The sequence below is a fragment of the Chionomys nivalis genome, chromosome X (genome assembly GCF_950005125.1).
Source record: "Chionomys nivalis chromosome X, mChiNiv1.1, whole genome shotgun sequence".
NCBI classification, from domain to species: Eukaryota; Metazoa; Chordata; class Mammalia; order Rodentia; family Cricetidae; genus Chionomys; species Chionomys nivalis.
Window position 1 is genome coordinate 110,605,942 of NC_080112.1, and position 12,901 is coordinate 110,618,842.

A 12,901-nucleotide genomic window follows, 5' to 3' on the forward strand; every position below is an offset into this window, starting at 1 on the left:
CTGCTTCTGCTAAGTGACCATATGCTGCATTTTCATGGGTTGTCTGATCTTACACAGGATTTAAAGATAAATGCCCATGACAACAGGTGTTGAGATTGCCAGCAGTAGGGTTCCCAATCACCACTAGACCCAACCTCCCATTTGGGCTATGGTATTCTACCAACCCTTTGGCTAAAACAGTACACACAGGTACCTGCTCCTACAATAGGGCAATCTCTTGATTTAAATTCGCTCTGCCCCAGATTCTTCAGCAGTATGCAGAGCCTGAAACTGCCATTGTCTTTTCCTCGCCCTGCAGCTATGCTGCTTTCTCCGGCAGCCCTATGGGGTCTGTGCTCCAGCTTGTCTCAGCTCCAGCACTTATTGTTGCATTTGCTGATACTCTTAGCACTGCTGTGGCATCCACCAGGCTAGGCACCGACTGCTGAGGCAATGTGCCTTCCACCACAGCCACCTAGCAAAGCTCTGCTCCAGCTGCCTTTCTGCCCCAACTGCATTCGTTCTGGGTCCAGACTGGTGCATGGAGTGGAGCAGAACTCAGGAAAGCAGGCTTGCTGCTCTGAAAGAGCCCTGCTTAAATTATCTTATAGGGAATTTGAACATTGTCAATCTCTATGGCTACTTCCTGCTGAGCGGGGACATTGCATTCTTACTGCCATTTTCAGCCACACTAGGACGCAGGTCATGGGCAGCGAATGGGGAGAGGTGGAGACTCTACCTCCCCACTGAGCTGGAAGGTGGAGGCATGGCAGTGCAGAGCGGCAGCCCCAACCCGACCCCTTCAGGGTGGGACGGATCCCGTCTTGGCCTGTTGCCCAGGGCAGGGACAGACGTCCAGGCCAACAGATCTTATCGTGGTTGGGGAGGCACACGCTGGGAGTGGCCTAGCATTCTGGTCTTGTAGGTCCTCAAGGCAGGTCCTGGGTGTTTGCAGCTTTGCCGACCCTCAGTGCTGCTTGGCCTTGGAGCCGCCTGGAGCTCCTTGGCCTTTGAGCCGCAGCTGCTCACACTCCACTGCAAACTCAGGAGGTCTCGGTAATTCAAACCACATGAATCTAACTCCCTTCCTTAGCGTACCTTGTTCGGCGGCAAAATTCAGATCTCTACCAAGCTTGTCCCAGGATGACACATTAAAATTGCCAGAGACGGCAAACCAAGGAGCAATTGTGTGGAGTTTGTTAGCCATTTGGGCAAGAAACTGCTCTTTCCTAGACTGATGCATAAACTGGACACAAAGAACCCGCAGAAAGAGGACTGCTGAACTTGCCTAAAGGTGAGATGGTCTTTCTGGGTTCCTGACTCATGAAAGAGTCTGTGAGACATTCTGCAGGACACAGCAGATAGTGACTGAACTGTCTTTGAAATTTTCTGCTTCATGAAAATGTCTGCTGGATACTATGGGCCTGTAGGCCGAAGATGGATGCCCCAACGGTACAGAAGAACTTTGGGTGACTGTACAGGCAGCGAGATGTCTCTGTCATTTCTAGAGTTTTGGATTTCTTGTTTACTTAGGTAATATTATATCCTTCTGGAGTCTTTGATGGAGTTGAAGAATGGTTAGTTATAGTTATAGTTTTCCTTAGTTATGATAAAAGATAAAATAGATATAAATATTGTAACTGTAATTCTTGCTTGATAACTGTTTTGCTATATGTAATCTTACTATGTTAAAGTGAAAGCCTTTCTTTTTTGTTTAAACAGAAAAAGGGGAAATGATGGAGGTGGGTCTTGTATTAATCTGTTGCTTTCATTGGTTAATTAATAAAGAAACTGCCTAGGCCCATTTGGTAGGCCAACCCTTAGGTGGATGGAGTAAACAGAACAGAATGCTGAGAGAAAAAAGCCGAGTCAGTGAGTCACCATGATTGGCCCACCAGACACAGATGCAGGTTAAGATCTCCCTGGTAAGCCACCAGATTGTGGTGCTACACAGATTATTAGAAATGGGTTAATCTAGATATGAGAGCTAGCCAGTAAGAGGCTAGAAATAATGGGCTAGGCAGTATTCAAAAGAATACAGTTTCCGTGTAATTATTTTGGGGCATAAGCCATGCGGGCGGCAGGGTGCCGGGGACGCAGACCTGCCTGCCGCTCCTAGTACTACAGGAATTTGTTCTAAATATTGTATTTATGAGTTTGGATGTCATCCAAAATCATTGAACAAAGTGAACAAATTTCCATGCCAAATCCCAGAGCCAGTGTTCGACTTGTTCAGCTCACATGGCAGACTAAGAATCAATGCTACAAACATCTACAAATGCCAATAACTTGAAAACATAACATTTGGAATTTTGAGAGATAGAGATGTATTTCACTGCAATAGAGATGGAAAAGGTAAACGGATTTTTCTTATGTTTGTTTCTTGGGGTTCTCTCTTATTCCTCTGAAAATAAAGGTAGAAGTGAAATTTTATATGAGTAAACAAATGTCTGACTTATTATGAAAATTTGCTTTTAAACATGGATTGTTTCTAACTTATTTTCAATGGGTTTTGCCTGATTATTTATTTGGGGACAATTTTAGTGTTATAGAATAGCAATAAAACCATGTACTTTATTACATGTTTAGTTACTTTAGTTCAAAATCAATCTTTCAAAGCACCAATATATAGCAAAGAATATACATGATAATCCTATCATTACAAGGATCCCTTAAGTTAACTTCTTACATACACACACACACACACACACACACACACACACACACATATACCAACCAACTTCCTATCATGAGACTTTTCCTGGTGAGACTTAAAGAAATACTGTTTCGCCGGGCGGTGGTGGTGCACGCCTTTAATCCCAGCACTCGGGAGGCAGAGGCAGGTGGATCTCTGTGAGTTCAAGACCAGCCTGGTCTACAAGAGCTAGTTCTAGGACAGGCTCCAAAACCACAGAGAAACCCTGTCTCGAAAAACAAAAACAAACAAACAACAACAAAAAAAAGAAATACTGTTTCTGCATAGGTGAAAAGGAAGTCAACAAGCTCAAAAAAAAAAAAAAGATTATGTGTAAATCCTGATTTGCAAACTTGTGGAAACACACCCAGATGTGAGTCTGTTCTGCCTTGACTATAAGATAGAGAGTTTGAACTTATTTTTGCTCTTTCAAAGTTATTGACAACAGGTGTGGCTACAAAACAAGATATCCTGACCTAAGGTGTGCTTATTTGGTGTTTTGGACATTAAGATGGCCAATAGAGGTGGATCTGCTCCATCCTGACTGATGGTCAGAGAATTCAATCATACTCCTGTGTTCCTTCATTGAAAATGGGAGGTTTGATATAGGGAGTGGCTGCCTTCAGGATATTTGGTCCAGGGTGTGTTCACAGCACATTCCTGCCCAAGACATCACACACTTTATTCAGGAAATAATGGCCTGATGTCTCAAATAATGAAGCAAGTAGCTGCTCTGGTAACCCTTTCAGTCATGTTAAAGGAGTCTTTTGCCTTCGCCCCCACCCCTTTTGTATTGAGGTAGAAAAGCAAATGGAAAATAAACACAGGCAAAAACAGTATTCTGTATATACTGAGTTGCCCTTCTATTACTATGCTGTGTCTCTCTATATATTTCCTACCTAATGTTTCTAATCCTCACCCTTCTACACTGGAATGTATAAGTTTTGTCAAAGCCGGTCTTCGACATAAACTGTTGTAGAATATTATTTTAAGATGTATTTCGTTTTTTTTTTTTTTTTTTTGCTTTGGAATATTTGTTTTTATGATGCAATAATGTGCTACATTCCTTTTGTTACATTTACTTAACTATGTTAAGCTGTGTTACTGTGCCTGTCTAAAACACCTGATTGGTCTAATAAAGAGCCAAACAGCCAATAGCTGCTTCAATGAAATGTCTGCCAGATACTCTAGGCATGTAGGCTGAAGATGGATGCCCCTATGTTGCAAAGGAATTATAGGTGACTCTCCGGGTCACCAGATGTCTCTGTTTTTAGGTAATATTACATCCTTCTGGCAGTCTTTGAAGGAATTAAAGACTAAATAGAATTACAGTTTTCATTAGTTTTTGAAAGAATGTAAATCAGGTATAAAACTTTGGAGTCAATAAGATGAGATGAATGGTGGAGTACTTTCTCTGATTTTCTAAATGCAAATGGACAGAATATTGTAAATGTAATTCTTACTTGATAACTGTTTTGGTTTTATGTAGTTTTACACGCATGTATGAGGTTAAATATTAATATAAATCCTTTCATTTTTATTTAGACAAAATGGGGAAATATTGTAGAATATTATTTTAAGATGTGTTACATTTATTTATGCTATAGAATATTTGTTTTAATGTTGAAAATATGTGTTGTATTCTTTTCTGTTGCATTTGTTTAAATCAATGAAGCTGTGTTATTGTGCCTATCTAAAACATCTGATGGTCTAATAAAAAGCAGAATGCTTAATAGTGAGGCAGGAAAAAGGATAGGAATGTCTGGTGGCCAGAGAGAATAAATAGAAGGGGAAAAAAATAAGAGCGATTGATGAGCAAGAAAAGAAGGGTCCAGTCAGCCATTGAGTAAGTGTGAAAATAATATTACAGAAGTAAGAAAAGTAAAAATCCAAAGGCAAAAAGTAGAATAGATAATTTAAGACAAACTGGGTAGAAGTAAGGCAAGCTAAAGTTGGGCATTATAAGTAAAATAAGTCTCTGTGTGTTTATTTGGGAGCTGATTGGCAGGCCCCCAAAAGAGATAAAAGAGAAAACAAGCACCCAACAACAGTAAACCAATAAGTTTATTGGGATTATTTTATGGAAGCATAAGTAATTAAAACTCAACCACACCATCAGATAATCTCTGACTAATTTATAAGTAGCCTCTCTACTGAGTAGGGAATTACATGTAAGACTCAAAACAACATGCATCACTGTTACAAGTACTCTAAGGAAATATCCAAAAAGCAACATCTTTCTTCCTCCTAGGAAACACCATGCAGGGGCGGCAGCTCTTGAAGATTTATCAATCTTGTGAGCTTTATATAAGCCATGTAACCATAAAATACATGTGCCTTTTGCTCTACATGAGACATATGAGTTTCTTCAGTCTCATGAAACTTCCCAGTCCTTCCATGAGGGAGTGTTAGTAGGTTCAATCTTGTTAGGATCTCTGGGGGATCTGAGCTGCCCTGATTCAAGATGACAGTGGTTGCATGAATGTTAGCACTTCTTCCCACAAGGACGCTGTTTTAAACTTTAAGGAATATGGTGAATAAGACACATAAGCAATGAATTCATAGGAAATTTTTATTGTAATCGAAAGAAGCAATGATATTTTTTAAAACACAAAATACACATATTTTGAGCCAATCACAAAGAAGGTATTCCTCAGGCAATACTCCATGAAATCAGACATTTAATTTTGTCTTGTTAGTTACTTTACTATGATATTTAACAAGATACATGACACATAGTTGATTATTTATTGAGTAATTATTTCTGGTAGTCCATAATGTGGTTTGTGGCATAGTTCTGTCAATAATTCCACATTAATCATATATAACTGTTTTCTCTCACAGAGTTTTAAGATGACACAAAAAAAGATTTCAATATACTACCAATAGTAACAAGAGCATTTTCATTGATTTTCCTATTACAAAAGTATTGTAACAGTAATCTTCAGACTGTAAGAACAGAGGTGTATGAAAGACTGGTATATAATTGTGCAAATACGAAGAGTAAGATTTTATAAATTTTTTGTTCCTTAACTCGAAACACATACTAATTTTCTCTTGTGAAAAATAATCTTGATATCGTTTCCCATACTTATTGTTTAGTTTACTGTCATCTCTGAGCCCTCCATGGGAGTACAAATACTCAGTCATCATAGAGGAAGGCAGTATTAGCCAGTTTTGTACACAACAAAATGATACAAAAAATTTGGATTGCTGTCAGTTAATTTCAGTAAACAGATTATTTGCATTTTTGTGTTGTCATGCTATTTGGTAAATTTCAAAATTTTTATAATTTGGTTTAAGACAACAGTGTCTAGTATTGGCCTAAGTTCAAAGAACATAAACTAACGATACTCTATTGAAAACAATCTCAAGTTGTCAATATTTACTTGAAGAAAGCAACATTTATAGATTACCAAGGATTTTTGTTCCTCTTGTGATGCAGAAAGTGTCCTTTCATTTAATACAACTTCCGCTTCAGGAGTTATGTAAAGACAAATTGTGGAATAAGAAGTGATCTTATCTGAGACTTTCCTCTAATTCTCTTTTATCTTTTTTCTACTGCTTTGGTGCTTCTTGTTTTCAAAAAGGAAACCCACATTTGTTGAGGACATTTTATTCTCTTTAACTTCTACTTTTGGTAGGAAGAAAAAGATTTGAGGATCAAATATAGTCTCAGGGGAAGATCAAGCTTTTCTTTTGAATAAAAGGCTCTTCATAGAAGGACTCAGGCCAACAGGATGACATTTCTAACAGTGAATTTCTGGTGGTTTATTTTATACAGATGCAAATTTAACATTATATGCCCTTTAGCAGAAGATCACATGAGGGCAAGACAAAAATCACTCCCAAACTCCTGAGAAAAACAAACCTATAGAAATGTCCAACATTTGTACCATGCTTTTTGCACCACCATTGTCACTCTCTTAGTGTTGGCATGTTTTCTCTCTCTCATATAAATTAAAACAAAACTGTAACAATCCAATCAGTGGATAAAAATGTCTCCACCAAATTTAATTACCTTTTTTTTGGATATTTGTGACCCATATAACAGAAGTTCAGAAGTTGAAAATCTCTGTCCACAAGCTATTCTGACTTTTCCACCTGCACATTGTGGCACTCATAAGTGTGAGCACAAATACATACACATCATACACACTTTTACACACACATATATACAGACATGCATGTACCCAAAAACCTAAATAAATAAATAAATATAATAAGTAAAAATTTACAGAACTCACCTGCAATAATATGTGTGCCTATTTCTCTCAAGAGTCTAATCCCCTTACCATTCTCATTTCATTCTGTTCATTTTGTCAGAAAATGTCATTTTCCTAAGAATTTTTTGTCAATCCTATTATATTACTGTAAATATATAAAGAGAAACAAAACATGTGAAAACCACAAATGGGTAACTGTAGTCTTTAGAGTGCCAAATGCAGAATGGAGTACAGTAATATATTACTACATATTATATATATATGTGTGTGTGTGTGTGTGTGTGTGTGTATTGCTTCTAGGTATCTTGGAAATGCATATAAAAATTGGGAATTGCTGGATTGAAAGCCAAACCAAATAACTTGATAGGCTATTCAAAGCCCACTTTCTTGTCAAATTGAAGTTATTACATTTACCTGAAAAATAATCAACTTTATTCATTTTAATGTATCCTAATTAATTCAGATGTGAACTAGATTTCCTATGACCTATCTAAAACAAGTGCATTTTTAATGAAATTATAGGTCTCACAATGAGAGAATATAAAATACTAAGCTACCTTTTTTTTATTTTCAAATCCTGACTTAAAAAAGATTCTCATTTCCTCATTTCACTGATTGCTAGAAGCCCTATGACTAAAGCATGTATTTAACATAAAATTAAAACAATGCGTTGAATGATGTTGCTATAATGAAAACGATAATTTTTACTTTTACATGTAAAAATTTCATTACTCTGAGCATATTTGATTGTTATTCAAACTGCTTACAGGGAAAATGAACATTATTACAAAAACTTCATTGCACTAAGTTTAAATATGTTCAAGTAATTTCAGAACCTGACTATGATAAAGAAGGTATCAGGTATTACATGTTAAACAGAACATCTTATTCAAAATATGGAATTATTTATGGGCAGGCATGGTGATACATCACTGTGGTCACAGCATTCTTGGGCAGAAACAAGTTATTACTACACATTTGAGGCCAATCTGATCTAGTAACTAGTTTCAAATCATCTAAGACTACATAGTGAGATTCTTTCTAAAAGGAAAAAAATAACAAAAGAAAGAGATTAAATGATTTAAATCAAATTAACTTATCTTTTCAAAAATGAATTAACACTTTCCAGAGTAGTAAAGACTGAAAGCATAAGGTTTAGCCATTGCTAAAAACTTAATATAACAACAATTCATATTTTAATAGGTTATGTTGTTTTAATATACATAGCTTATTGTTAATTGTACTCTTGAATTATGCCAAGCACAGTTTATTTTAAAAGCAAATATACACGCCAAGCTGGGCGGTGGTGGTGCACGCCTTTAATCTAGCACTCGGGAGACAGAGGCAGACAGATCTCTGAGTTTGAGACCAGCCTGATCTACAAGAGCTAGTTCCAGAACTGGTTCCAAAGCTACAGAGAACCCCATCTCAAATAAACCAAAACAAAAAAGAAAAAGAAAACAAAACAGAAAAACAAAAAACAAAAACAAAAACCAAATATGCTAGACAAACAGTTCTATATGAAGAAGTTTTTCAGAAAATAAAATATCTGCCTCTGATAGACAACTATCAAAGGCCATTGTGGTCCTTTTCTGTTGCTATGTAAAATTCCATCAAACTGAGTATTCCACAGCTTAGAGATGCCTCAGCATGTATTTGCTGCCAAATCTTAGGACCTAAATTGAATTTCCAGAACCCATGCAGTAAAAAAAAGAACCACATTGTAAAGTTTGTCTTCTGAACATCATATATACTATGGTATGTGTACATGCACACACACACACACGCGTATACACACATAAATAATAAAATAATAGGTAACAAAAGACACTGTTGTAAATTTAATGGAACATTATATAACAAATTTCAGGACTTAGGCATTTGGTGATAGCTTATAAACGTGATTTTGGTTCAGTTGAATCTGTAGGCTTCACTGTGATATCCTTGACACCTCTGTATCCTACAATCCTTCCTCTCTTTCTTCAGAAGAATTTCCTGAGGTTGATCTAATGTTTTTCTGTGACTTTCTGAATCTGTTTCTTTCAGCTTCTGATGAAACCTCTCTGATGACAATTGGGCAAGGCACTAATCTATGAGTATAGCAGAATATTTTTAGGCATAACTGCATTAACTATTTTCTCCAGTCTTGTTTTGTTCTATCCTATGTCTCTGGGCCTTCCAGCCTCTGTGTCCTGGTGTTTTTGGCAGTATCAGATGTGGGCACACTCTGATGATATGGATCTCAGGCTGGACCTGTCATTTGTTGGCCACTCAAAAAATCTCTGCACCACCTTTATCCCAGAACGTCCCATAGGAAGGACAGACTGTAAGTCAAAGATTATGTGGTTGAGTTGGTGTCCCAATCCCTCTAACATAAATCTTGCCTGATCACAGGAAATTACCAGTTAGAGCTACATATCAGTTATTGCTATGAGATTTACCTCGGTCATCCTTGTAGATTCCTGGGTGTTTCTCTTGAACTTTCCTCTTAAGGCCTGCTGTCATCTCAGGGTCTTCTTAAGTGGACTCCACTGCCACGTACTGTCTGGTATCAGTGGCTTTCTGAATATGTAGTGTAAGAATGAATGATGTCTTTACTCATTCATTATGTATGCCTCTAAAGTCAGCACCAAATGTTAACAGTTCTAACTTTGAGTGTCAGCTTGAGAGACTCTGCCCTCCTTGAATCATAGTCTCCGTAGCCTTTTTATTCAGTACCTATCCAAGAGCAGGAAACTTCATAGACTTCCTTTTTATATGCTAGAATGTATAGCCTCTATTCTAGCAACTGTTTGGCTAGAAAATACAGTCTCCTAGCTCTTTTCCTCTCCAATGTATGCATGATTTATTGCTTTGTTTCCACTTGCTCTTTTTCATTATGGGCTTGTTTAAGAGTTATTAGTGAACAAACACACCATAGATTCAATTTTATTTTATCTTCAAATTTCTTCTGCCACAAAATTACTACATTACTTTCAAACATACCCTCATGATAGTTCTTAGGACATGGACAAAAGGGAGTTAGATCTTTGCTAAAATATCACAAGAATGGATTCTTTCCCTTTTGCTAATATTGTTCAACTTTTAAACCTTTGTCACTGGGCCAACATAGTCTTCATTGCTGTTGAAACTACTGCATTCTGGATTCCTAGCAAACAGGCGTGACCTTCTTGTTCAGCATTCAACTCTTTTTCTAGCCCAAAATTATAAAGTTAAAAACTCTTCACATTCTGTCAAAAACTAACTTGGTCAAGTGCTTTCCAACAGCAATTCACTTTTTGAAACCAACTTTTGTACTAGTTTGCATCTTTGTTTATATTTTAAAACATGGACAAAAAGCAATTTGGGAGGAAAGAGTATATTTTCCATGCATGCACACAGTCCATCAGTGAGGAAGCTAAGTGTAGGAACTCAAGGAGGAGTGGACGAGAAACCCATGCAAGAAAACTGCTTCCTGAATTGCTTTTCATGACTTGCATGGCTTGTTTTGAAAAACCTAAATCCACATTCCCATGAGTGTCATCCTTAACAATAGATTTGCCCCTTACTCCTACATCAAATATTGATCAATAAAATGTCCCACATACATGCTCACATTTCAGTTTGATGACTGCTATTTATCAATTGAAATCTCTTTCAAGGTGATGCCAAATACAGCATTTTGAGTACATTGTCACAGAGACCTGTAGGAGTTTGTTATTCTTTTTATATGCCAACTGAATTAGATAAAAATGAATCTTCTAAGACATAATAATGAGGAAGTTATAATACATTTTATGTCTGGGGGATTTTAATCATTGTTTAGGCATTATTACCAAACCATTAAATTTATTTGAAGGAATGGAGGAAGTATATTTTAACTATGGTAGAAGAAGCTATCAATATTTGTCTTTATTACCACCATAGGGATTTATTAAATTCATATTAGATTATATATACATATAGATTCACACAACTACACACACATACACACACAAATACTCTTTTCCCAAGAAATGAAACCAACACTATTTTGGTTTTTTCTTAATTAATTTTTTAGAAGTATACCACTGCAAATTAATTAGAAGGTGTTAAATGATAAGGTTAGTAATATCAATCCAAATAATATTTCACAGTAGATAGCCTTTTATATTAAGAAATTGTGTAATAATGCTGGGCGGTGGTGGCGCACGCCTTTAATCCCAGCACTTGGGAGGCAGAGGCAGGCGGATCTCTGTGAGTTCGAGACCAGCCTGGTCTACAAGAGCTAGTTCCAGGACAGGCTCCAAAACCACAGAGAAACCCTGTCTCGAAAAAACCAAAAAAAAAAAAAAAAAAAAAAAAAAAAAGAAATTGTGTAATAAAAACCTTTCAGGGATTTTACAAACTTTATTTCAATGTGACATTTATTCTTTCTCCAATAATATGTACTAGTGATCAATTAAACTAAAAATGCTTTAATTTTCTCTTATTGTACTATAACATTGTACTACCCCTATCAAATATTTGAATAATAAAAACAAATCTTCAAGATATGTTCCAAATAACATGCATCCGTCAGGAGCAAGTTAGATGAACAGCATTTCACTAAACTATTTTATGCAGTGGATAATATCTAAAAGTATTGAGCAACAAACTTGCATAATATTTAGAGATTAAAATGTCTTCTTTCTCCTTTGTAGGTGCCAAAATGCTGTCAAAAATAAATAATTGATATTGAAGTTTAACTATCCCTGAAAATGAATACTAAATGATTTCTTGAATAAAATAAAATTAACAAAATTAATACAAGGTAAATTAGATAAATTTTACTTTGTTATTTTTATGCTCTAGTGTCTATCTTTATCCACAATTATTCAGTTTGATTTCATAAAACTATAATCAATTGTGAATTTGATTAAGGTGTTAACTATTACTTTAAAACTGAAAAATTACATAATAATTCTCAACTCATTGTAATTTCTAACATTGTTCTTTAATCAAAAATACACTTAATATGTGTCTTTATGAAATTAAGAGCATAAATACAATATTTAAAAGACGAATATTTTATTCTGGAAATTTATTGTGCATATTTAAAAGTTCTGAGAAATTCAAAAGATCAAGTTTTTTGATTGGTAATGTTGAAATTATCCACAAGTATAGACATCAAACTGTAAAAATGATACTTAATACTGTTAACACACACTAACATTTACTTACTAAACAGTTATTTTAGTGTAACTCTTCATTCATTTTCAAGAATGGTTTGTGATCAAAACATGCTCAAAAATAAATTTCATAAGTGGTCAATGTTTACATTAACTTAGAACTATACCAGGCTCTGACACTTGGGTTAAGATAGCCCTATAAGGATGGGTTACTAAGTTTAGCTGACCAACATTATCAGTGCTTGAAAAACATCGGCTAAATGAACACAGCAAAATTCCTCAATTGGACAGTTGTGTTTCACAAGATAACTAATTTATCAAAAACAATTTAGTTTCAGAAAATAGAAGACTTGATATATCCTTTTTTATGTATTTACTTTTGGCCAGGTTTTTATTTATATTACAAAGTAGCAGGGTTTTTTTCCTAATATTTTCACACACACACAGTTTTTCTTTCTTTTTTTCTTTTCTTTTTATTTTTTTAATTAAAATTTCCACCTGCTTCCCGTTTCCCATTTCCCTCCCCCTCCTCCCACATATCACCCACTCCCCTCCCCCAATCCCCACTCCTCTTCTCCTCCCCCCACTCCATTCCCCCTCCCTCTCGATACTGAAGAGCAGTCCAAATTCCCTGCCCTGCGGGAAGACCAAGGTCATCCCACTTCTATCTAGGTCCAGGAAGGTGAGCATCCAAACAAAGCCAGTTCATGTATTAGGATCGAAACCTAGTGCCATTGTCCTTGGCTTCTCATCAGCCTTCATTGTCTGCCATGTTCAGAGAGTCCAGTCTCAACCCATGCTTATTCAGTCCCAGTCCCGCTGGCCTTGGTGGGCTCCCAATAGATCAGTTCCACTGTCACAGTGGGTGGGTG